Source organism: Triturus cristatus, chromosome 11 (genome assembly GCF_964204655.1).
Source record: "Triturus cristatus chromosome 11, aTriCri1.1, whole genome shotgun sequence".
In the NCBI taxonomy this organism is placed as follows: domain Eukaryota; kingdom Metazoa; phylum Chordata; class Amphibia; order Caudata; family Salamandridae; genus Triturus; species Triturus cristatus.
In genome coordinates, this window is record NC_140594.1 from 488,689,396 (window position 1) to 488,714,814 (window position 25,419).

A 25,419-nucleotide genomic window follows, 5' to 3' on the forward strand; every position below is an offset into this window, starting at 1 on the left:
AGCACGATTGAAAATGAAAACTAGATATAGTGTATGGTATAAACTATGCACCAAAAAGTGTGATATAAGATGAACCGGGTGTGAAATATAATATGCAATACATTGTGCGCAATGACAGATTCATTGGAGAGCGCGAGATAGCACAGGCACTAGCGCGTGCTATGCGATATGCGCCTTAGAGTGTAATATGCACAGGGCAGTGTTGTGTAACCTAACTAGTCTCTAAAGTTGTAATATAAAATATGTGCTGGGGAGTGTAACGTTGCATATGCACTGTGACAAAGATATGGATCCCAGATTGTAATATGTATGGCATAGCACTGTGCGTTATAACATAGGCATCGAGGAAGGCACGTTAGATGGGGCAATATAACCCGTGCGAAGACAAGTGTGGCATGACATATTCACGGGGTGGTGTTACAGTGCACATGGGCTAGAGAGTGTCATAGCATATGCACTAGCTGGTGGAATACAACACAGAGGTGTGTGGCACTCAGCAGGCAATGGTGGGTGTAACACAGCATTAGGCTCTGCCAGGAGCGCCCTGTGACTCTCAAGTGATGTTCGTCCCCTTTCCAGAGAGTAAAATAAAAAGTATTACACATCCGGCAGTGGATGTGTGTTTTATTAACCGTGAGGGGGGTTTCTTGCATAGTTTTGGTCGAATTTTTGTCGAATCCCCTTTGAATGGCTTGGTGTGCATGTGTATTAAATGTGCCCGTCAATAGCTACCCATGTTTGTATAAATAAATGACAAGGGTGTCTACCGGGATTAGGCACGGTAGGGCATCAGACATGTCAGAGCTTCACTAGTGGTGTAAACACATTCCACGTGGATTCATTGTATGCATAGTCGCCTTTTAATGAATGTCACGCAAATCGTCATGGTGATAGGTACGTACGGTTTGTCCAGCATGTCCTAGGTGTGTCTATAAATATATATATTTTTAAAATAATAAAAAACAGTGGCCGGCCCTGGGGATTGGGGTCAAAAAAATATAATTAGGAGACAGGCCCTGGGGGATGGGGTCATCAGGGCCAATAAATTAGAATAAGAAGGGGAAACACACAGCCCCCCTTCTTAAAAAATTAAATTAAATAAAAGACTGGCATCGTGCCGGAGGCCACGCCCCCTCCTTGCAGCACTCTGCAAACGCGCCCCCTGGCGAGTTGAAAGTTTGGGAAATAATTCCTCTTCAATACTGAGGGTCCCTGAGGGCCAACTAGCCCAACAGGCATCTCCAGTATGCCCCAGGGAGCTGCGCTGCAGACAGGTGTTCTGAGGCCAAGCCCCTTTTTACACCTCTCTGCAACGCAGCTCTGTGGCGCTTACTGGAGGTACCTAGTGGTCTAGTTTGACCCTAGGGACCCTTAGGATTCAAGGGGACTTAATCTCTCAACTTAGAACAGCCACAGGGCGCGTTTACACAGTGGTGAAGGGAGGGGACGGGGCCTGAGGTGACGTGTGCAAACACGCACTATGGCACGTTTTAAATTGGGGATATAATTTCCCTTCAATACTGAGCGCCCCTGGGGGCTAACTAGCCCACCAAGTGCTTCCAGTAAGCGCCACTGAGCTGCATTGCAGAGAGGTGGTCTAGGCCGTGCCACTTTTTACACCTCTCTGCAACGTAGCTCTGTGGCACTTACTGGAGGTACCTAGTCGGCTAGTTGGGCCCTAGGGACCCTCAGGATTCACATAAACATAATGTCTCCCAACTAAAAACAGTGAGTCACTCATTCATGCACCTATGCACTACGTAATACCCCCCACCGAACCATGCAGACACTCAGACTGATACTCAAAAAACAACTAATAACCTATATAGACACCCATGTAGCTACTCACCAACCCATGCAGCCACTTATACACAAAGTGAGAGACTGATACAGATATTTACATATTTAAACATTACTCACTAAGCCATGTATTCACTATGATACACTTAATCAGTCAGTTACACAATCAATTTTTCAAAAACAAATCATCCATTTAGACACTTATATACCCATTTATTCTTCCATCGACCTTGAGATATACATATATAAAACATATTTAATTTTCAGAAAAACACACATTCACTGGATGATGTCATCAGTGATGTCATCAGTGATGTCATTTGAGATATCATCAGTGATGTCATGAGTGATGTCACTGACCATGTCATGAGTGATGTAATATGTTACGTTATCAGCAGTGCATTGCGGGCGCGCGAGTTATAGTTAGCTGAACTAACTATAACGGGGGAATTTCAATGGTTTTGTACAAGTGAAAAGTCCAGCTAACTATAACACCCCTGAAACCTATGGTTTTTTCAGTGAATTTCTGAGGTTTTTTAAATGCTAATTCCTAACTATAACGTGCCTGAAACCTATGTTTTTTTCTGTGAATATATATATATATAGCAACTGCTATCGTTGGGACTCTCATATTGTCCCCAGAGTTCATTCAACTACGCATTTACCAGAATGGACATACATAAAAGCGTACGGAGGCTCAAATTAAAAAAGTATTTTCTCCAGCAAAAGAAATATAACGAGACTTTGTATGATAGTCAACTGGACCAATCTCCTTGATCACCTCCACCATTTGACCTTACAGCATCAGACTTGTCAACGCTACAAGTCATGCAGGTCCTTATCAATGAAAATACGACGTCTACATTGGTAACAACACCCTTCAGACCCAGCTCCACCTTTAACCCAAATATACCGCGAGATGCTATTGACATTTTTCAAGAGCGGGTTGTGACAGAGACTAAGAAACTCAATCATAAAGTTCAGAGACTGTCAAGACAAAAAAACAACAAAAGGGATTTACGGTATCACCAACTAATGACCAAACTCAAAGCCAATACTGAGTTGGTCATTCGCAACTCCGACAAAGGGAGCAATTTAGTTTTATGGAACAAAGCAGACTACATAAAGGAAGCCATGAATCAGCTTCTGGATAGGGAATGCTAAGGCAAGAGCGATATGACAAGCCTAAAAACCATATACAACACCTACCATATGAAATTGATAGCCTGGAAAAATGCGGGGCTGCTCACACAACAAGAATACAAATATCTGCAGAACGATAATCCTGTAACTTCAATCATGTATTTAATTCCCAAAATCCATAAAGACCCCCTCAAACCCCCAGGAAGGCCCATTATATCACTCCGAAACAGCCTTCTGGAGAGAACTTCCCAATATGTTGATTATTTCCTCCAGGAATATGTGCAGGAACTTCCCTCATACATCCAGGACACCGGGGACTTCTTGTCGAAAGTACAAAATGGTGAGTGGCCAACTGATTATTAACTAATCACTTTAGATGTGACATCATTATATACGTCCATCAACCATCAGGATGGCTTGAGGGCATTGAAATTTTATTTAGACAGAAGATTGCCCAAGTTTGCACCTCAAAGTAAAATGCTAATTAATGTGGTCGAATTTTGTCTATGTAACAACATTTTCATTTTTCAGAATTCACTCTTCCAACAACAGCGGGCGTAGCTATGGGAGCCAGCTTCTCCCCCAGCTATTCCTGTTTACATATGGGATGGTGGGAGGTGCTGGTTCTACGCCAGGAACATGAGGCAACTGTTACAAACAATATCAGATTGTGGCTCAGCTTTATTGATGATCTCTTTATCATCTGGCAGGGGACCCTGTCAGAGACAGAGAGATTTATCGACAGGTTAAATATCAATAACCTCAAATTGCAATTCACAGCCACTCTGAGCAATCAGACTGTCAATTTTCTGGACGTACAGGTCTACACCAGGGAGAGCAAACTAGCCACAAAACTGCACCGGAAAGCAACAGCTGGTAATGCAATTTTACATGCCAGGAGCTCTCACCTGCAGCATTTGATACAAAGTATTCCATACGGGGAGATGCTCTGACTCAAATGCATTTGCAGTTGTGAGGATGATCTAGTAGTAGCACAGTTAGCCAGTCAGAACAGGTTTCTATTGAGGGGTTATTCCAAAAATGGGATTGGGGCAGCTTTAGCCAAGAGTAATGCAGTCAACAGGGATACCCTACTATCCTTGCTATCAGATCTTGACAAGAATAGATCTGTAAAGACAAATTCCAGGCAAGAAAAACCTGAAACCTTTATAATGTTCTTAGGCTTCAGCAAACAGGCAAAGGGCATTCAAAACATCATCAAAAGAAACTGGCCATTGGTCCTGAGCGATCCGATTATAGCTCATCTGTTACCTTCTAGAGCAGCTGTAACATACAGCAAAGCACCCTTCATGAATGACGTATTGGTCCACAATGACCCCGGAAAACAACAAAAAGCCACTTGGCTCAAATGTAGATTATGCAAGGCGAGCCAATATGGGGTAACCACAACCTCCTATATGACACCCTTCAGTGACCCGGAAAAACCCATCAACAAAGCTCTGACTTGTAAGTCAGACTTTGTGGTTAATGTGCTGGTGTGCTCTTGTGGCCTACGTTATGTAGGGAGCACCATTCTCCAAGGACTCAAGAGGATATTCCAGCACATCAGAGCCATCAAAAACCGGCACAAAGCCTACCCTGTGGCATGACGTTTTAATGATCAACACAGGGCAGACCCAAGGGACCTAAAATACCTTTTAATTGATATCATACCACCAAACAAAAGAGGGGGAAACAGAGAAAAGGCCCTCAGGAGACTGGAAGCACGGTACATTTTGGAATTAGATTCCAAGCAGCCAGGGGGCCTAAACGCCACTGAGGATTTATATACCTGCCTTTAGTCATTGATTGGCATGGACAACAACTGCAGGTCCCCCACTATCTTGGACAGTAAAATGAAATAAGACTGCACCATGCCCCCAGTAACTACCATCACAGTTCTTTAAGATGTTTTTAGCTTTTTTAGCACTGAGGTGAAATATGCACAGAGCACTTTGTTTTACGTAACTTATGCTCTAGCACTTTCCTTTTAAAATGTAGGGTTTACATAGTCAGTTGTTTACAGTTGTACAAATTGTATATGCACTAGCACTTTGTTGATGGTAATAGGTTTTAGCAACTGATAAATATTTATGGTTTTTACTGTGAAAACCCACATTGTTTTTTTTTGGGGTATTTATACCGTGATTCAGTTTTTATCAAGTATTCTTTTATATACTATAATACTTAGGTATGTATATATACTCTGTGAACTGCACCTTTATGTCCACAACCTCCTTTATTGTTGCTTTAATACATGCTGGGCAGCTACTCTAAATAAGATAATATCGTTATATTTTAAAAAAGAGAAAAAAACATCATTATATATTTTTTAAAGATGATTAGCAATTTTTACAACTTGTAATATTCAAGTCTATGTTGTTACAGTCTTCTTAATACAAGAATGAAATGTTATGGGGGCAGATTTACAACAAAGTAACTCAGCACGGTGCAGAAAGTAATTTTGCTGCGCCGTGCTGCGTTAGTTTGGAAAGCACAGAGATGCGACATATTTTCGAAAATATGTCGCATCTCTGTGCTTCCCCAGCGCTGGCGCACAAACTGCAGCCATGCGCCAGCGCAGGCACCCTTGCACCATGGTGCAAGGATGCCTGCGTCGTGGGGAGATTGTTTTTGTGCAGGAAAGGACACCTTCCTGCACAAAAACAATCACTGGAGGCTTTTTCCTCTTTCAATGCGTGCTGTAGAATGCAGCACGCATTGAAAGAGGAAAAAAGTGAGGAGAAATGAAAACATTTCTCCTCGGTGCACCTCGCGACGCCACCTCTAGGGTGGCATGGCATTCAAATGCATCTCCAGATTTACGGTTTCTCATAAATCTGGAGATGTGTCTTGTTCCATGGGTGTTGCATGGGAAGACACTCAGCAACACCCAAGGAACTCCCCTTCCACGCACAGTGCTGCGTGTGAAGGTGCCATATTTATGAGGAGAGGAAAAGTCATGCAGGGTGTCTTTTCCTCTTCTTGTAAATATGCAGGAGCCCCCTGCGCTACCAGTACGGCCCAAAAAGTGACGTAGTGGTGGCGCAGGGGGCTTGTACATCTGCCCCATGGTATTTAAACCTGGACGCAAATGTAACTTTCAACATATGGCTACCAATGAATAGTATTTCTTCTATGTTAATGGAGCCCTACATACCAAGGCACTTGTCACTTTAAATACATTTAAAAAAAATGGTTTACTCCCACTGTGAGGCGCGTCATGTGATCAAGGCCCCACAGGGTCGAAACGTGTCATGGCTGCAGGTTGTGACAGCAAAAAATAAATTCACTTTCTGCACAATTTGGTGGCCCGGGCTCTGGTTCTTCAAGGCGACTGTGGAGGAGAGTGGAGATTGTTTGATATATGTATACTGTTTCGATTCATCCGGCTAACCACGGACCCCCTCTGACAAATTGGTCTCAGCTGCTTCAAAGGAGACATGGCTTGGCGACAAGCACAATCCAAGGAATCCGGGAGGATTATCGCCAGCGAGGCCCCCCAGTGACTAGCATTACGGCATTTAACCCCTCATTCATTCAGAGGCAGGCGAGTACCGGTCAGAGTACACGGAAGGCGCCCAACGTGAGTGGCAATCAGGGGTAGCCATCAGTAGCTGTCGGGCTGGGTCATAGGTGTGCACAGATACAGAAAGGAAGCGGGAGCAGACTGCAAGTCCCCTCCGACAGTATACTAAAATTCACTGTATAGACATTGCTCATAACAACACGATGTCAGTAGACGCGCTATGGGACAGGGAGGCAGCGGCAGCCGATATGTTCGACGATAGTAAAATACCTCCAATATAATCAGTCTCCCAGAATGCTTCAAATGGGTCACGTAACACAAGTTTGAAAGAAAGAATCAAACAACTTGAAAAACTGATGAGAACAGAGCAAACAAATGGTGGGAGGCCAATTCCCTCCAGCGCTATCTCGATGTGGGGAGAATCGCTAGGGGGTACTCATCCTAACAGCCCCCAGTTATGATAATCCTGACCCAGAAATGATGAAAGAATGTGCAGAGACGCTGAGGAGGATCATAATAAGCTACAGGACGAAATTGATACCCTCATTAATGAACTAAATGCAATGGGGCAAAATTAATGAAACTAAAGGATGAAATTAACAAAAGGTTGAGAAAGGAAGAAAAAAGATGTGGGAGCGAAAGACATTCAAATTCCATAGAGATCGTAGTGACTATGAATGTGGGCGCATATTCACTTTTGCCAGGAAATTTCACTCACTAAAAGCCTCCAAATACAGCAGAACTCAAGGGGTGAAATCAGGCACAATAAGCGGAAGAACACAACCAGTCAGCATCAAACTCAGATCTGAGTTCGGCCATGGAAAGTGAAAATGAACTAGATCCCTGCAGTCAAGCAGTAAAACAAATACCAGCAAAAATATCGCTGGTGGAAGAAGTTGATGTTTTATGCCAGTAACGCAGGCAGACCCTGCGCCCCAGAACCCAAGCAAAACCACAAGAAAAAATCAAACCACAAAGCAGCAGGAGAAACGAGCAGCAAAGCGCAGATGCGCCCAGAAAGTGAGGACAACAGACACGCCGAAAATAGAGATGATAGAACCATCTAAGAGTCAGACAATAATAAATGTGGCTAAGGTTGATTTGAGCAAAGCCGAAGAGCAACTACTATCGTTGGGACTCTCATATTGTCCCTAGAGTTCATTCAATCACGCATTTACCAGATTGGACATATATAAAAGCGTACGCAGGCTCACATTAACAAAGTATTTTCTCCAGCAAAATAAATCTAACAAGACTTTGAATGATAGCCAACTGGACCAATCTCCTTGTTCACCTCCACCATTTGACCTATTTATACCGGGGTATTTATACTGTGATTCAGTTTTTACCAAGTATTCTGTTGTATACAATAATACTTAGGTATGTATATTAACTCTGTGAACTGCACATTTATGTCCACAACCTCCTTTATTGTTGTTTTAATACATGCTGGGCAGCTACTCTAAAGAAGATAACCTTGTTATATTTTAAAAAAGAGAAAATAACATCATTATATATTTTTTAAAGATGAGTAGCAATTTTGACAACTTGTAATATTCAAATCTATGTTGTTACAGTCTTCTTAATACAATAATTAAATGTTATGGTATTTAAACCTGGACGCAAATGTATCTTTCAACATATGGCTACCAATGAATAGTATTTCTTCTATGCTAATGGAGCCCTACATACTAAGGCACTTGTTACTTTAAATAAGGTTAAAAAAATTGGTTTAAAAGCTTTACTCCCACTGTGAGGCACGTCATGGCTGCAGGTTGTGAGAGCAAAAAATAAATTCACTTTCAGCACAATTTGGTGGTCCGGGCTCTGGTTTTCCAAGGCGACTGTGGAGGAGAGCGGAGATTGTTTGAGATATATATCTATATAACAAAGACCGTGCTGTCGAAACGCGTCAAGTCAATAAATACAACTCCAGTAATTTGAAATCCTGAGTGCGACTCTTCTTGCGTTCTGGTAGTGCGAGATAATCACAAATATATATATATATATTATCTACTGGCGGTCGCCAGTAGATAGTTATAGTTAGGACCGTGTTTCCATAGGAAATCCGCAACATTCTATTTGGAATAATTTTGGCGCCGGTTGACGAATCCTCGCGAAATTTCCAAAATAGGTGGGGTGCTCCGCTCTGCTCCTACCCTAAAAGTCTCGGGGGGATTCGTCAAGCGGAGGCTGAGAAAAAAGGGGGGTCCCAAAACGCGTTTTCCCCATGCAATTTTCTATAGGGACCTTTAGTCCAAGGTTTAGCCCGAACGGCTGAACAGAATTACTTGAAATTTGGCAGAGAGGTAGTCCTCAGGTCAGGGATGTGCCTTTTGCAGGTCTGGTGTCAATCTGTTCAGTAGTTCCTGAGAAAATCAAAAGTAAAATCATATATATATGTGGGCGGAGCCTAACCACACATCTCATCCTGAGATCTGATTGGCTGTCAGCACTTCATCCAAGAAGTGTTGGCAGCCATCTTGGGACCAATATACATGATAGCACCTCATTAAAAAGCATTGCAGTTAATAGAAGGTTTTAAGACTTTAGTTACATTATAAATCATTTGTTGATGGTACCATACTCATTTTAGGAATTGTGGTATGTTCTAAGGTGATTTCACCATGTGAAAAAGCCTTCTGCTGGGATATCATGATTGAGAGAAAAATATTTTCTCATGCTTTTCCAACAGAGGTTTGGAAGGTGATCTATAAGCTAAACTGAGAGCTTGTTTTCTGTAAATTCACATTATCTTTCTCAGTCATGTGAGAATGAAGTCTGACATTCTCAGTAAAACATATACATCCAACAAGGGCAGAGACTGTCAGTTGATTCCTTTGTGTTCTACTGCAGCTTCCCAGAGTGTTCCAAAGAACAACTAGAGCGCTAACAGTCCTACTTATGATAAACGTATTGGCACACCTGAAGCCATCTTGCTTGGATTAAAGTGGTAACTCTTAAAACATTTAATTTAAAAAGGAACAAAATGAGGGGGTTCCTTTTTCCATAAAAAGTATGATTAGTGCTGCAGAAAGAAAAATTAGGGCACATTTTGAGTGACTTCTCAAATCCTCTTCTATTTCATTAAAAAATTCTGACATGCAGACTGAAACATGCACTTTCAATACCAGCAGCAGTTTTCCCTGGTGAGCAGTAGCTTTACTACAGTGATCTAATGAGCAAAAAGAGTGCTAACATTCTGAATTTATGGCAAATGTGTGACACATCTGAATGCCTTTGGAATCAAAGTAAAAAACTGAAAGTATTTCCTACTGAGGAGACTGCAGTAAATTAGGAAACTTCATAACAAATAAGTCTGCCAAGATGGCCACCAGAGACAAAAGAGCCCAAATGTAGCCCAAATATCACCCAGATGTAGCCCAAGTATAGCCCAATGACAGAATGTCCCAGAGTGTTCTTAAAAACAACTAGAGCGCTTACTGTCTTCATTATGACAAAAGTATGGCACACCTGAAGCCATCTTGATTGGAATAAACTGGTAACACTTAAAACATTTAATTTAAAAAGGAACACAATGAGGGAGTTCATTTTGCCATATAAATTATGATTAATGCTGAAGAAAGAAAATGAGGGCACATTTTGAGTGACTTCTCAAATTCTCTTCTATTTCATTAAAAAATTCTGACATGCAGACTGAAACATGCACTTTTAATACCAGGAGCAGACTTCCATGGTGAACAGTAGTTTTACTACAGTGATCTAATGAGCAACTAGAGTGCTAACATTCAGAATTTATGGCAAATGTGTGACAAATCTGAATACCTTCATGATGGAATCAAAGTAAAAAACTGAAAGCATTTCCTACTGAGGAGACTGCAGTACATGAGGAAATTAGGAAACTTCATAACAAATAAATCTCCCAAGATGGCCACCGGAGACAAAAGAGCCCAAATGTAGCCCAAAATCACCCAGATGTAGCCCAAATATAGCCCAATGACAGAAGTGTGCAAAACACTTATTATTTTGTGTTTTTGCAGTGTGATATAGTGCAGACTTGTCGAGTATTGGAGTGCTTTACATGAGCATTGGTTAAATCACACAAGAACAAATTAATTTTGGTTGTAGACATAGGGAGACTAAGTGATTTGACCAGAATCACAGAATGTCGAGCTGAAGCAGAAACTCCAACCTGGTTCCCCAGTTGCAAAGTCTGCAGTTCTGGAAGTAACACCACATCCTCTCCCCTAAGTGCAACATTTAATCAAGTGGTCAACTGGATAAAAAAACATAAAGATAACAAATAATTTAAAAGTGCTGTGTCGCTATTTGAAAACTCAGAAAATATGTCCTTATTTTAGTCTTTTAGTTCACTAACCATAATTTTGATGCCAATAAGACGGTCTCATATATGTAATTTCTAAAGGAAATGCTCTAGGTATTACAGTTTTGATTACATCAAGATGACGTCAGGCGTTCCACACTTTTGTAATAAATATAGAATGTTAGCAATCTAGTTGTTCATTAGGATACTGTTGAGAGGCAGAGGCCAGGGGCACGGACTCTGAAAATTGAAGGCAGGTAGGAGGGTGCAAAGGCAACAATTTAACCACACTGAGCAGACAGGAAGGGCCGTGGCAGCACAACAGACTATGGAGGGCAGTGGAAAGGGGGGCAGGGGCAACAAACCAACAATACAGGACTTGCAAGAGAGGCTGTGGCAATGTAATAGACCATTGTGGGCAGAAGGAAGAGGCAATGGTAGTACAACCATACATGCCAACAGACCCGATTCAGCCAGGAAACGTCCAATGTTTTTAAGCTCAAATGGGCTTTATTTTATCTGTCTCCTGTCTACAATCTCCTCTTTTTCAATGTAACTCATAGGGGAAAATCAATACCCCAGTTTTTTTTCAAAATCTCCCTCTTACCAAGTTCAAAATGTTCGCAAGTATGGGACATTGGATCATGGAAGGAAATGGGGTAGGGACATGGACTTGGATAACAGAGGACAGGAGGGACATGGAGAGGTGCACCAAACTGACCCTGCAGGGCAGGCATCAGGGTTTGCAGCAGCACAATACACCACACAGGGCATGCGGGACGGGAGTGCAGCACAACAATCCATAGAAAGCAAGAGGGAGGGGACAGGACCATGCACATGGACAACAGAGAACAGAGGGGCAAGAGGCAGGACCATAATGGACAGACAGGAGAGAAAGCTGCAGCATAACAGACCATAAAGGGCAGGAGGGATGGATCAGGGGCATTACAATGGAATAGACAAGCCAGGAGGGAGGGAGTAGGGGTCTGCACATGTAAACAGAGGGCTGGGGGCAAGGGGGCAGGGCAGGAGCAGCAAGATAGCCATGGAGGTCAGGCAGGATGGGCACTAGAAGCAAGACACACCATGAAGAGCAACAGTGAGACTGTGATGGCATACACACAGACCATGGAGGCAAGGTGGGAGGGGTTCAGGGGCAGCTAACTGACCACACAGGGAAGGTGGGAGGGGCCATGTCAGCACAGAAGACCATGCACGGCAAGTGGGAGGGTTAGTGGCAGCACAATGGCTATGATGGGCAAGAAGGAGGGTGCAGGGGCATGCACAAAGGACGATGGAGGATAGAAGGGAGGGTCAGGACCTGTGTACAGACAAGAAAGTTCAGGGGAAGTGGCCTCACAACAGACCGCACGGGGCAGGCAGGAGGAGCAGTTGCAGCACAACAGACTAGGGAGGTCCGAAGGGTGTGGCAGTACAATGGACCATGTAGGACAGGAGGAAGAGGATAGGGGCATGGCATGTGGACAGGCAGGGTGGAGGTGGCAGGGACAGGTTACAGTCATCCGTGGAGAAGTGTGGCTCAATGGTTAGAGCGGCAGACCCCGATGCAGAGCACTGGTCCGGGACCAGGGTTCGATTCCCGTCGCGGCAGGGTCTCGGGCTATAAATTCCGCGGACCGGATATTCTCGCCTCAGTGCCTATTCTAATCATGGGTCCCACGCTGCAACTCTGGGCAATAGCTTGCTTAATCTCCACAACGGCCCCACAGCGCTGGGGATGCCTGGCTTCACCCTGGGGATGCCCAGGAGTGGACATTTCACAGGGAAAGCCAGGAAGGGTTCCCTAGCGGTATGAATACAGCGCCGGGAGACCCCGGTCCAGGGTAGCTGTGCGCTATATAAGTACTAGCACATTTACATTTACATTTTCAATGCTAGGCAGGTGGGAGGGGAGTGGCAACTCAACAGAACACAAATGTGTGTTTGATTCCTTATTAGCATGAGTGACTATGTGTGTGAGTAACTCTATGGATGAGTGGCATTGTGTAACAGGATGTATAGGTGTATGAGTACATATGATGAGTGAATACATGTATGAGTGACTGTATAGGACTGTTGGTGAATGAGTGGATGTGTATGTGGATCTTAGAATTACTGAAGAGGTTGTTGTAACTGGTATTGGTATGTCCATTGTTTTGAAAAGTTTAGTCTCTATTTTTGAATGTGTGTATCAAAGGTTATATTAAGGTGAGAGGAGGTCTGCCACTCTATCACAAGGATGATGTCATCAGTGATGTCATCAGTGATGTCATTTGAGATGTCATCAGTGATGTCATGAGTGATGTCACTGACCATGTCATGAGTGATGTAATATGTGACGTCATCAGCAGTGCATTGCGGGCGCACGAGTTATAGTTAGCTAAACTAGCTATACCGGGGGAATTTCAATGGTTTTGTACAAGTGAAAAGTCCAGCTAACTATAACACCCCTGAAACCTATGGTTTTTTCAGTGAATTTCTGAGGTTTTTTAAATGCTAATTCCTAACTATAACGTGCCTGAAACCTATGGTTTTTTCTGTGAATTTCAAAGGTTTTTTAAATGCTAATTTCTAAATATGCCTACAGAGATAGGACATGTGAAGAAAGAAGAAAAAATGCACAGAAAGAAAAAAAAGAAGTGCAGAAAGAAGCAACAGAAGTCCTCAAAGACGAAGACAAGTGCAGGAAGAAGGATAACGTGCAGAAAGAACAAAAAGAAGAGCAGAAAGAAGCCTTGTTGCAAATTCATCCTGTACCCTCAACTTTTTCAGACGGATACTGGTGGTAACTGAGTCTGACTAACCAGTCCTAGAGCCAGTGCTATGTTAAAAGACACTTAGAATACAGTGAAAACACCTACATACACTAGGGAACATTATGCGTTGGGGTCCCCCTGTGATTAGCATGACCTCCTCTGTAAGCCCCTAGTATATAATAGGGCAGGGGGATTAAAACTACCTCTTAAAACAGGCCACAGGGCATTTTTGCACACGTTAACTCAGGCCCCGTCCCCTCCCTTCACCACTGTGTAAACACGCCCTGTGTCCGTTTTTAGTTGGGAGATTAAGTTCATTTGAATCCTGAGGGTCCCTAGGGTCCAACTAGCCCACAAGGTACCTCCAGTAAGTGCCACAGAGCTGCGTTGCAGAGAGGTGTAAAAGTGGCACAGCCTGGACCACCTCTCTGCAATGCAGCTCAGTGGCGCTGACTGGAAGCACTTGGTGGGCTAGTTAGCCCCCAGGGGCCCTCAGTATTGAAGGAAAATTATATCCCCAGTTTAAAATGTGCCATAGTGCGTGTTTGCACACGTCACATCAGGCCCCGTCCCCTCCCTTCACCACTGTGTAAACGCGCCCTGTGGCTGTTCTAAGTTGAGAGATTAAGACCCCTTGAATCCTAAGGGTCCCTAGGGTCAAACTAGACCACTAGGTACCTCCAGTAAGCGCCACAGAGCTGCGTTGCAGAGAGGTGTAAAAAGGGGCTTGGCCTCAGACCACCTGTCTGCAGCGCAGCTCCCTGGTGCATACTGAGCCTGTTGGGCTAGTTGGCCCTCAGGGACCCTCAGTATTGAAGAGTAATTAATTCCCCAACTTACAACTCGCCAGGGGGCGCGTTTGCAGAGTGCTGCAAGGAGGGGGCGTGGCCTCCGGCACGATGCCAGTCTTTTATTTATTTAAATTTTTTAAGAAGAGGGGCTGTGTGGTTCCCCTTCTTATTCTAATTTATTGGCCCTGATGACCCCATCCCCCAGGGCCTGTCTCCTAATTATATTTTTTTGACCCCAATCCCCAGGGCCGGCCACTGTTTTTTATTATTTTTAAAAAATATATATTTATAGACACACCTAGGACATGCTGGACAAACCGTACGTACCTATCACCATGACGATTTGAGTGATATTCATTAAAAGGCATACAATGAATCCACGTGGAATGTATTTACACCACTAGTGAAGCTCTGACATGTCTGATGCCCTACCGTGCCTAATCCCGGTAGACACCCTTGTCGTTTATTTATACAAACATGGGTAGCTATTGACGGGCACATTTAATACACATGCACACCAAGCCATTCAAAGTGGATTCGACAAATATTCGACCAAAACTATGCAAGAAACCCCCCTCACGGTTAATAAAACACACATCCACTGCCGGATGTGTAATACTTTTTATTTTACTCTCTGGAAAGGGGACGAACATCACTTGAGAGTCACAGGGCGCTCCTGGCAGAGCCCAATGCTGTGTTACACCCACCATTGCCTGCTGAGTGCCACACACCTCTGTGTTTTATTCCACCAGCTAGTGCATATGCTATGACACTCTCTAGCCCATGTGCACTGTAACACCACCCCGTGAATATGTCATGCCACACTTGTCTTCGCACGGGTTATATTGCCCCATCTAACGTGCCTTTCTCGTTGCCTATGTTATAACGCACAGTGCTATGCCATACATATTACAATCTGGGATCCATATCTTTGTCACAGTGCATATGCAACGTTACACTCCCCAGCACATATTTTATATTACAACTTTAGAGACTAGTTAGGTTACACAACACTGCCCTGTGCATATTACACTCCAAGGCGCACATCGCATAGCACGTGCTAGTGCCTGTGCTATCTCGCGCTCTCCAATGAATCTGTCATTGCGCACAATGTATTGCATATTATATTTCACGCCCGGTTCATCTTATATCACACTTTTTGGTGCATAGTTTATACCATACACTATATCTAGTTTTCATTTTCAATCGTGCTCTCAGGACTATGTTCTATATAACACTGTGTTCACCTACCCTTTTCACGGGCATTACATTTTGTGATAGGGGGTGGAGGGTCAGGGGGTGTTTCTGCCAAGTGAGCCCGGAGTCACAGTCACAAACGTCCTCTTCTTCCTGAATAAAAGTGTGATTATGCTGCATACTTGTTCATATTTTAAGTAGTTCGCACAGACACACGTTTTAAAAACAATAAAGTTCCTAATACCCGCCTTCTCTGAACAGTTAGCTTGATGCCCCATCCCCCTCCTCCCTATCCTCTGTTGTGTGAATCCATGGACTAGCCTCCTCCCTCCTGCCATGCATGGTCTGATGTGCTGCCACTGCCCTCAATTTAGTATGATGTACCAGTCCCCTCCTCCTGCCCTCCATTGCCCAATTCTATGGCCCATCATTGCCTCCTGCTTAAACTCTGTGCTTAGCTTGCTGCCCCTATTCTCCTTCTCCCTGCCCTCCGATGTCTTTGTGCATGCCCCTGCTCCATCCTTTTTGCCCACCATGTTCCATGGACCTGCTACTCCTATCTACTCTGAGTGTTCTGTTGAGCTGCCACTCTCCTCCCACCTGCCTAGCATTGTCAGATGACTGTAACCTGTCCCTGCCACCTCCACCCTGTCTGTCCACATGCCATGCCCCTATCCTCTTCCTCCTGTCCTACATGGTCCATTGTACTGCCACACCCTTCTGCCCTCCCTGGTCTGTTGTGCTGCAACTGCTCCTCCTGCCTGCCCCATGCGGTCTGTTGTGAGGCCCCTTCCCGTGAACTTTCTTATCTGTGCACAGGTCCTGACCCTCCCTTCTATCCTCTATCGTCCTTGGTGCATGCCCCTGCACCCTCCTTCTTGCCCATCATAGCCATTTTGCTGCCACTAACCCTCCCACTTGCCAGGCATGGTCTTCTGTGCTGCCATGGCCCCTCCCACCTTCCCTGTGTGGTCAGTTAGCTGCCCCTGACCCCCTCCCACCTTCCCTCCATGGTCTGTGTGTATGCCATCACAGTCTCACTGTTGCTCTTCATGGTGTGTCTTGCTTCTAGTGCCCTTCCTGCCTGACCTCCATGGCTATCTTGCTGCTCCTGCCCTGCCCCCTTGCCCCCAGCCCTCTGTTTACATGTGCAGACCCCTACTCTCTCCCTCCTCGCTTGTCTGTTCCATTGTAATGCCCCTGATCCGTCCCTCCTGCCCTTTATGGTCTGTTATGCTGCAGCTTTCTCTCCTGTCTGTCCATTATGGTCAGCTAGCTACCATTGCCTCTTGCCCCTCTGTTCTCTGTTGTCTATGTGCATGGTCCTGTACCCTCCCTCTTGCTTTCTATGGATTGTTGTGCTGCACTCCCGTCCCGCATGCCCTGTGTGGTGTATTGTGCTGATGCAAACCCTGATGCCTGCCCTGCAGGGTCAGTTTGGTGCACCTCTCCATGTCCCTCCTGTCCTCTGTTATCCAAGTCCATGTCCCTACCCCATTTCCTTCCATGATCCAATGTACCATACTTGCGAACATTTTGAACTTGGTAAGAGGGAGATTTTGAAAAAAAACTGGGGTATTGATTTTCCCCTTTGAGTTACATTGAAAAAGAGGAGATTGTAGACAGGAGACAGATCAAATAAAGCCCATTTGAGCTTAAAAACATTGGACGTTTCCTGGCTGAATCGGGTCTGTTGGCATGTATGGTTGTACTACCATTGCCTCTTCCTTCTGCCCACAATGGTCTATTAGATTGCCACAGCCTCTCTTGCAAGTCCTGTATTGTTGGTTTGTTGCCCCTGCCCCCCTTTCCACTGCCCTCCATAGTCTGTTGTGCTGCCACGGGCCTTCCTGCCTGCTCAGTGTTGTTAAATTGTTGCCTTTGCACCCTCCTACCTGCCTTCAATTTTCAGAGTCCGTGCCCCTGGCCTCTGCCTCTCAACAGTATCCTAATGAACAACTAGATTGCTAACATTCTATATTTATTACAAAAGTGTGGAACGCCTGACGTCATCTTGATGTAATCAAAACTGTAATACCTAGAGCATTTCCTTTAGAAATGACATATATGAGAGGGTCTTATTGGCATCAAAATTATGGTTAGTGCTCTAAAAGACTAAAATAAGGACATATTTTCTGAGTTTTCAAATAGCGACAAAGCACTTTTAAATTATTTGTTATCTTTATGTTTTTTTATCCAGTTGACCACTTGATTAAATGTTGCACTAATCATACTTTTTATGGAAAAATGAACCCCCTCATTTTGTTCCTTTTTAAATTAAATGTTTTAAGAGTTACCACATTAATCCAAGCAAGATGGCTTCAGGTGTGCCATACGTTTATCATAAGTAGGACTGTTAGCGCTCTAGTTGTTCTTTGGAACACTCTGGGAAGCTGCAGTAGAACACAAAGGAATCAACTGACAGTCTCTGCCCTTGTTGGATGTACATGTTTTACTGAGAATGTCAGACTTCATTCTCACATGACTGAGAAAGATAATGTGAATTTACAGAAAATAAGCTCTCAGTTTAGCTTATAGATCACCTTCCAAACCTCTGTGGGAAAAGCATGAGAAAATATTTTTCTCTCAATCATGATATCCCAGCAGAAGGCTTTTTCACATGGTGAAATCACCTTAGAACATACCACAATTCCTAAAATGAGTATGGTACCATCAACAAATGATTTATAATGTAACTAAAGTCTTAAAACCTTCTATTAACTGCAATGCTTTTTAATGAGGTGCTATCATGTATATTGGTCCCAAGATGGCTGCCAACACTTCATGGATGAAGTGCTGACAGCCAATCAGATCTCAGGATGAGATGTGTGGTTAGGCTCCGCCCACATATATATATGATTTTACTTTTGATTTTCTCAGGAACTACTGAACAGATTGACACCAGACCTGCAAAAGGCACTTCCCTGAGCTGAGGACTACCTCTCTGCCAAATTTCAAGTAATTCTGTTCAGCCGTTCGGGCTGTACCTTGGACTAAAGGTCCCTATGGAAAATTGCATGGGGAAAACGCGTTTTGGGACCTCCCTTTTTTCTCAGCCCCCGCTTGACGAATCCCCCCGGGATTAGGCACGGTAGGGCGCCGGGATTAGGCACGGTAGGGCGTCAGACACGTCAGAGCTTCACTAGCGGTGTAAATACATTCCATGTGGATTCATTCTATGCAGAGTCGCCTTTTAATGAATATCACGCAAATCGTCATGGTGATAGGTACATACGGTTTGTCCAGCATGTCCTAGGTGTTTCTATAAATATATATATTTTTAAAATAATAAAAAAGAAAGGCCGGCCCCGGGGGATGGGGTCCCCGGAGCCATAAGTGGCCTGAGGAGGGGGGCAACGCAGCCCCCTCCTAAAGAATTTAATTAAAAAAAAAGGTTGGGGTCCCCGGGCGGCCGATTAAGGTCTTGGGAGGGCCAAATTTATTTTTTTCAACAAAAAAAATTAGGGTGCAGGCCCTGGGGGATGGGGTCCCCAGGGCCAGTAAATTAGAAAAAGAAGGGGGGCCACACAGCCCTCCTTCTTAAAAAAATAAAATGAATAAAAGACCAGCATCGCGCTGGAGGCCACGCCCCCTCCTTGCAGCACTCTGCAAACGCGCCCCCTGGCCAGTTGTAAGTTGGGGAATTAATTCCCCTTCAATCCTGAGGGTCCCTGAGGGCCAACTAGCCCAACAGGTATCTCCAGTGTGCGCCAGGGAGCTGCGTTGCAGACAGGTGTTCTGAGGCCACGCCCCTTTTTACACCTCTATGCCACGCAGCTCTGTGGCGCTTACTGGAGGTACCTAGTGGGCTAGTTTGACCCTAGGGACCCTTAGGATTCAAGGGGACTTAATCTCTCATCTTAGAACGGCCACAGGGCGCGTTTACACAGTGGTGAAGGGAGGGGACGGGGCCTGAGGTGACGTGTGCAAACACGCCCTGTGGCGCGTTTTAAGTTGGGGAAATAATTCCCTTTCAATCCTGAGGGACCCTGGGGGCCAATTACCCACCAGGTGCTTCCAGTAAGTGCCACTGCTCTGCGTTGCAGAGAGGTGGTGCAGGCCGTGCCCCTTTTTACACCTCTCTGCAATGGCGCTTACTGGACGTACCTAGTGGGCTATTTTGCCCCTAGGGATCCTCAGGATTCAAGGGGACTTAATCACCCAACTTAAAAAACGGCCACAGTGCATGTTTACACAGTGGGGAAGGAAGGGGACGGGGCCTGAGGTGATGTGTGCAAACACGCCCTATGGCGCGTTTTAAGTTGGGGAAATAATTCCCCTTCAATCCTGAGGGCCCCTGGGGGCTAACTAGCCCACCAGGTGCTTCTAGTAAGCGCCACTGAGCTGCGTTGCAGAGAGGTGGTCCAGGACGTGCCACTTTTTACACCTCTCTGCAACTCAGCTCTGTGGCGCATACTGGAGGTACCTAGTGGGCTAGTAGGACCCTAGGGACCCTCAGGATTCAAATTAACTTAATCTCCCAACTAAAAACGGCCACAGGGCGTGTTTACACAGTGGTGAAGGGAGGGGACGGGGCCTGAGTTAATGTGTGCAAACAAGCCCTGTGGTGCGTTTTAAGTTGGGGAAATAATTCCCCTTCAATCCTGAGGGCCCCTGGGGGCTAACTAGCCCACCAGGTGCTTCCAGTAAGCGCCACTGAGCTGTGTTGCAGAGAGGTGGTCCAGGCCGTGCCACTTTTTACACCTCTCTGCAACGCAGCTCTGTGGCTTATACTGGAGGTACCTAGTGGGCTAGTTGGACCCTAGGGACCCTCAGAATTCAAGGGGACTTAATCTCCCAACGTAAAACGGCTACAGGGTGTGTTTACACAGTGGGGAAGTGAGGGGACGGGGCCTGAGGTGACGTGTTCAAACACGCCCTGTGGCGCGTTTTAAGAGGTAGTTTTAATCCCCTACCCTATTATATACTAGGGGCTTACAGAGGAGGTCATGCTGATCACAGGGGGACCCCAACGCATAGTGTTCCCTAGTGTATGTAGGTGTTTTCACTGTATTCTGAGTGTCTTTTAACATAGCACTGGCTCTAGGACTGGTTAGTCAGACTCAGTTACCACCAGTATCCGTCTGAAAAAGTTGAGGGTACAGGATGATTTTGCAACAAGGCTTCTTTCTGCTCTTCTGTTTGTTCTTTCTGCACGTTATCCTTCTTCCTGCACTTTTCTTCGTCTTTGAGGACTTCTATTGCTTCTTTCTGCATTTCTTTTTTTTCTTTCTGGGCGTTTTTTCTTCTTTCTTCACATGTCGTATCTCTGTAGGCATAGTTAGAAATTAGCATTTAAAAAACCTTTGAAATTCACTGAAAAAACCATAGGTTTCAGGCACGTTATATTTAGGAATTAGCATTTAAAAAACCTTAGAAATTCACTGAAAAAACCATAGCATTTCAGGGGTGTTATAGTTAGCTGGACTTTTCACTCGTACAAAACCATTGAATGTGTGTATCAAAGGTTATATGAGGGGAAGAGGAGGTCTGCCACTCTATCACAAGGATGATGTCATCAGTGATGTCATGAGTGATGTCACTGACCATGTCATGAGTGATGTAATATGTGACGTCATCAGCAGTGCATTGGGGGCGCGCTAGTTATAGTTAGCTGAACTAACTATAACAGGGGAATTTCAATGGTTTTTTACGAGTGAAAAGTCCAGCTAACTATAACGCCCCTGAAACCTATGGTTTTTTCAGTGAATATATATATATATCTGTCTTGCAAGTCCGTCCTGGGTGTAGTTATTCTGAATGCTAAATCGCCTCTTGAGTGCCTATCCTTTCTGAGTCTTAGCCATCTTGTTCCCCTTTGTAGGCTTCCCCTTTGGATCCCTTTTCTCCTCTGACTTCCTGTGTGATTCTGGGCAGTGCAGTACCCCTCTTTCTGCTTACGTTTTCTACCCAGTCACCAGCCCTTGCCCAAGTCCCTGACTGTGTACCAGACGTAGTACCGGACAGTCCCTGACATATATTGCTGGATTGCATTTAGACCAGTTTGCAGTGAAGAAGCCTCACAATTCCTTCATGACGTTGGAGACAATTACTGCCTCTGTCACATGCCTATCATTTTTTACATCCCTTAGCGGGGCTGCCCCAGAAGATCATTGATTTACTAGAATACCAATACCAAATTCCAATGTGTTGCATGCGTCAAAGATGGAATTGTGTACCTAGGGGCAGATTTACAAGCCCCTTGCGCCAATTTTGAGTCACTTTTCCCATATTTAATATGACGAAAAAGTGGCCTTGTAAATAAGCCCCCTACTCCTAACCTATCTGTGCCTGGATTAGAAGAGGTAACAAAAATTGCAAAAGTGAGTTAGTGATTGTGAGTGATAATTGATGATTTGTGTAGTAGCAGACAGTGAGGGAGGATGTTCAACTGGAACTTGGGTACTTGCTTGAGACGATTTGCAATCATCCTTCGGCTTTTTCCATCACCCCAGGAAAGCTGCCCCAGACAATCATTTAATTTACGAGCCTGTCAAATTCCAATCTATTGCTTACATCAGATAGGAGATAGTGTACCTTCTACAGTGCTTGGATTGGAACAGGTAACCATTGCACCAACGAATGACTATTAGGAATTTTGAGTGATGATTGACGATTGATATGGTGGCAGACATAGGGTGAGAGTGTTCAACTGTAATTTGTGAATTTGCTTGAGATGATTTGCAATGTGTGGGACCTGAATGAGGGGTGATATTTTTCTCCTGGAGGTGGTTGGCCTTTACAAACCTACTTAGTGAAAATTAACCTGTACGGTCAACTCCTATGATCCTTCTGGCTGCCCCAGATGATCATTTGATTTACAAGATGGCCAAATTTCAATCTGTTGCTTGTCTCAAAGAGGAGATATTGTACCTACCATCATGCTTGGATAGGAACAGGTAACCATTGCACCAGTGAGTGATTACTGAGTGATTGTGAGTGATGATTGATGTGGTGGCAGACAGTGAGGGAGGGTGTTCATCAATAATTTGGGAACTTGCTTGAGATGATTTGCAATGCTTGGTGATAATTTTTTCATGGAGGTGATTTGCCCTTTCACACTTAGCCAGAATTACTTGCAGAGTCCACTTCTTTTTTGCCAGTTTATCAAAAACCAGAACAGTCACTTTAGTTAACTAATAAAATCCCATACAAAATACTGCACTTCTGTTTCTGTACTTGTTCTTCATCAGCAGTGCACTACACGTCTATCTTGCTCGGGTCATGACTGGAACGGAGTTACTCGGAGTGAGGAGGAGGATGAAAGAACTCAGGGAAGGACTACCTCATCAACAGCTAGAATGAAGAAGTTATCTATGTCAAAGGGAAACCATGACTCTGAGACTTATTGCTCCGCTATGTTGAATGGAGCGAGGTGTGTTGATTTGTGAAATGTTGCTGAGTGTGCATGTTGCACTGGTGGTAAAAGAGGAACTCGAAGATCTCTTGGGGTTTTCTTTTGCTCTGCCTCATAGTCTTCTTGTTACACTCCTCATGAAGCTTAACTTCCTTCTGTCCTTCTCCTTAACTCTAAAATAAAGTTTCTGTTTTACAATCCTCAGGCCTACTTGTCTCCTGCATGAACCTACGGCGAAAGCTGAGCTCAATACTAGTGCTTACCTACAGGATCAGTCCAGACAGGCTCTCAAGAGTGATGGACATTCCTGAGGAGAATGCAGATGCACCTACTAATTTTGCAATACAGTATCTTTTTTCTTTTCACAATCATATTTGGAGAACTTGGTGGATGAATTCATTCCTCCGTAATTGTAGTTTTTCTAACCTAGAAAACAGAACATTTAGATATCTGATAATTTGGATCTCTGGGGCAGAAGGGCGGTTTGCAATGAATTTAATTGTACTGTGTCATACACATTCCTTCATTTCCTTCCACAACAGATTGATGCCAATGATATTCTGCTCATCGCCCAGATGAATGTTGTCCTTGTGTAGTGTTAGTCTTTATCAAACCTTTCCCCAAATCCCCTTTCCCATCCATTCAATAAAACCCTAACCCTCTTCCCATGGGCTGTGTGATTTATTGAGGTGTTGCTTCATTTGCCCCATCAATAGATCACACACTTGGTGGGAAGGATGTGGTGAAAGCAACACCAACTCACTGCAGAATCTTCTATTACCTAAGCATCAGCCCACACTGGCCCCATTTACCCACTGCACATAAAAAGTATCCATATTTTAGATATAGAACAAAGAACATCTGTCGTCAGCATCATCATTCAGGTCTTGTGTTGCGTAACCATAAATGCCTAACCTTGTCCACTCCTGACTTTGAGTCCAGTTTTCATGACTCGAAGATTTCGTAACTTTAGTTGTAATTAAATAGTAGCTCCCCATTGCTCAGAAGTTACTATTGCTACTTTTTGTTATTTTATCACTATCAGGGATTCTTTGTGTCATGTATTAGTCTAATCTCAATTCTTTGTAAAGGTTTGATATCATTTATGGCCCACTAACTCATTGTTTATATTTCCATTTAGTTGCCTACGATGGATAATCCACCCAGTTAATCCTAGAGTCTGGCTCACCTGGGTGGGAGTAGGATTGCTTGTGAAGTTGTGATGCCTTCCCTGTTATTGCTACATCTGTATTCAGGTAAGACAACTATGGAGTGAAGCAAACTAGTTAAGTTAGTAAGCAAGTAGCAAACTGCTACTGCAAGTAATCGTTTATCTAGGTTGTTGTAGACAATATAGGTCATTGAAGCATCTCCCCTAATGGTCAAGATAGTTACAGAGGTTTAACTAACTATAACTAAGCGGTATCCACTCCTACAAGCAGATAAACAGGCTGTGTAAAAACTAAATGCAGAAGTGCGATGTGAAAGTAAAACACAAGAAAACGACTTCAGGCTAATCGATTGTGCTTTGCACGCATGGTTTCACATCCCGTCTTCATTGCCACGAGAAAGTAAAATGGCAGGTAAGGGTGTTGGAGCAACTTTACTTCTCACCAGCAACAACTACCATCCTGGAACCGAGCACCAACATTCCAACACCCCAATATTCTACCCTAACCTCAAAACAATCATAAAACCCAACATTAGGGAAATCCTAATAATAAATAACTGGACTTACTGAGGTTAGCAGAGCCCTCGGCAGCGGCGATGGTGGTGGGCACCACCTCCTGACCAGCTACTACTGGAACCGCCTCCGTATTGCCCAACTTCTTGTCCTTGGGTGCTGACATAAGAATTGAAGAACATAAATAAAATAGATTAGTGATTCAGTTAATCTCCACAAAACTTTATGACAGGCAAATGCAGTCACGTAGTAGTATCTAAACAGATCACCTATAATACTAGTTTTGAGTCTATCACCTATCATTGAGTTGTCCATACTAATCCTAAATCTCTAATTCAAATGTCCTTAACAAAAACTACATTTGTAACTAATGCATTGCAATGATTCTATTCTCATTTCTCAATCCCGTTGATGGACCAACTCAGTCAAACTTTCTTGCAATGCATAGATGCATACTACACATCACCATACAATAGCTTGGAACTGTACAAACTATACAAAGAAATGCCCAAAAAACACTAACTCACTGATATAACTGATTCACTATGGTGACAGTAGGAAAGAAGAGTCTGCAATGGCTTCTTAATTAATCAGCCAAAGCGATGATGTGCACGATTAGATAGCGCTGAGCCCCTGCCTAGCTGAGACTGGATGACCTAATAATAATATTCTTAATGTTAACTAAATGTAACTTACTTCTGAGTGTGAGCAATATGCTATTTGGGATTTATTTTGGCATTGCAGAACAGAAACACAACAAATAATTATTAATATTCACCGAGCCCCAGGTTCTTGACACCGAGCAGGTCAAGCAGGTCCTGCTCCTGGTCAAGAATATCTGCCCAGTGGTGCGTCAGCAGCTGGAGGGAGCACTGTA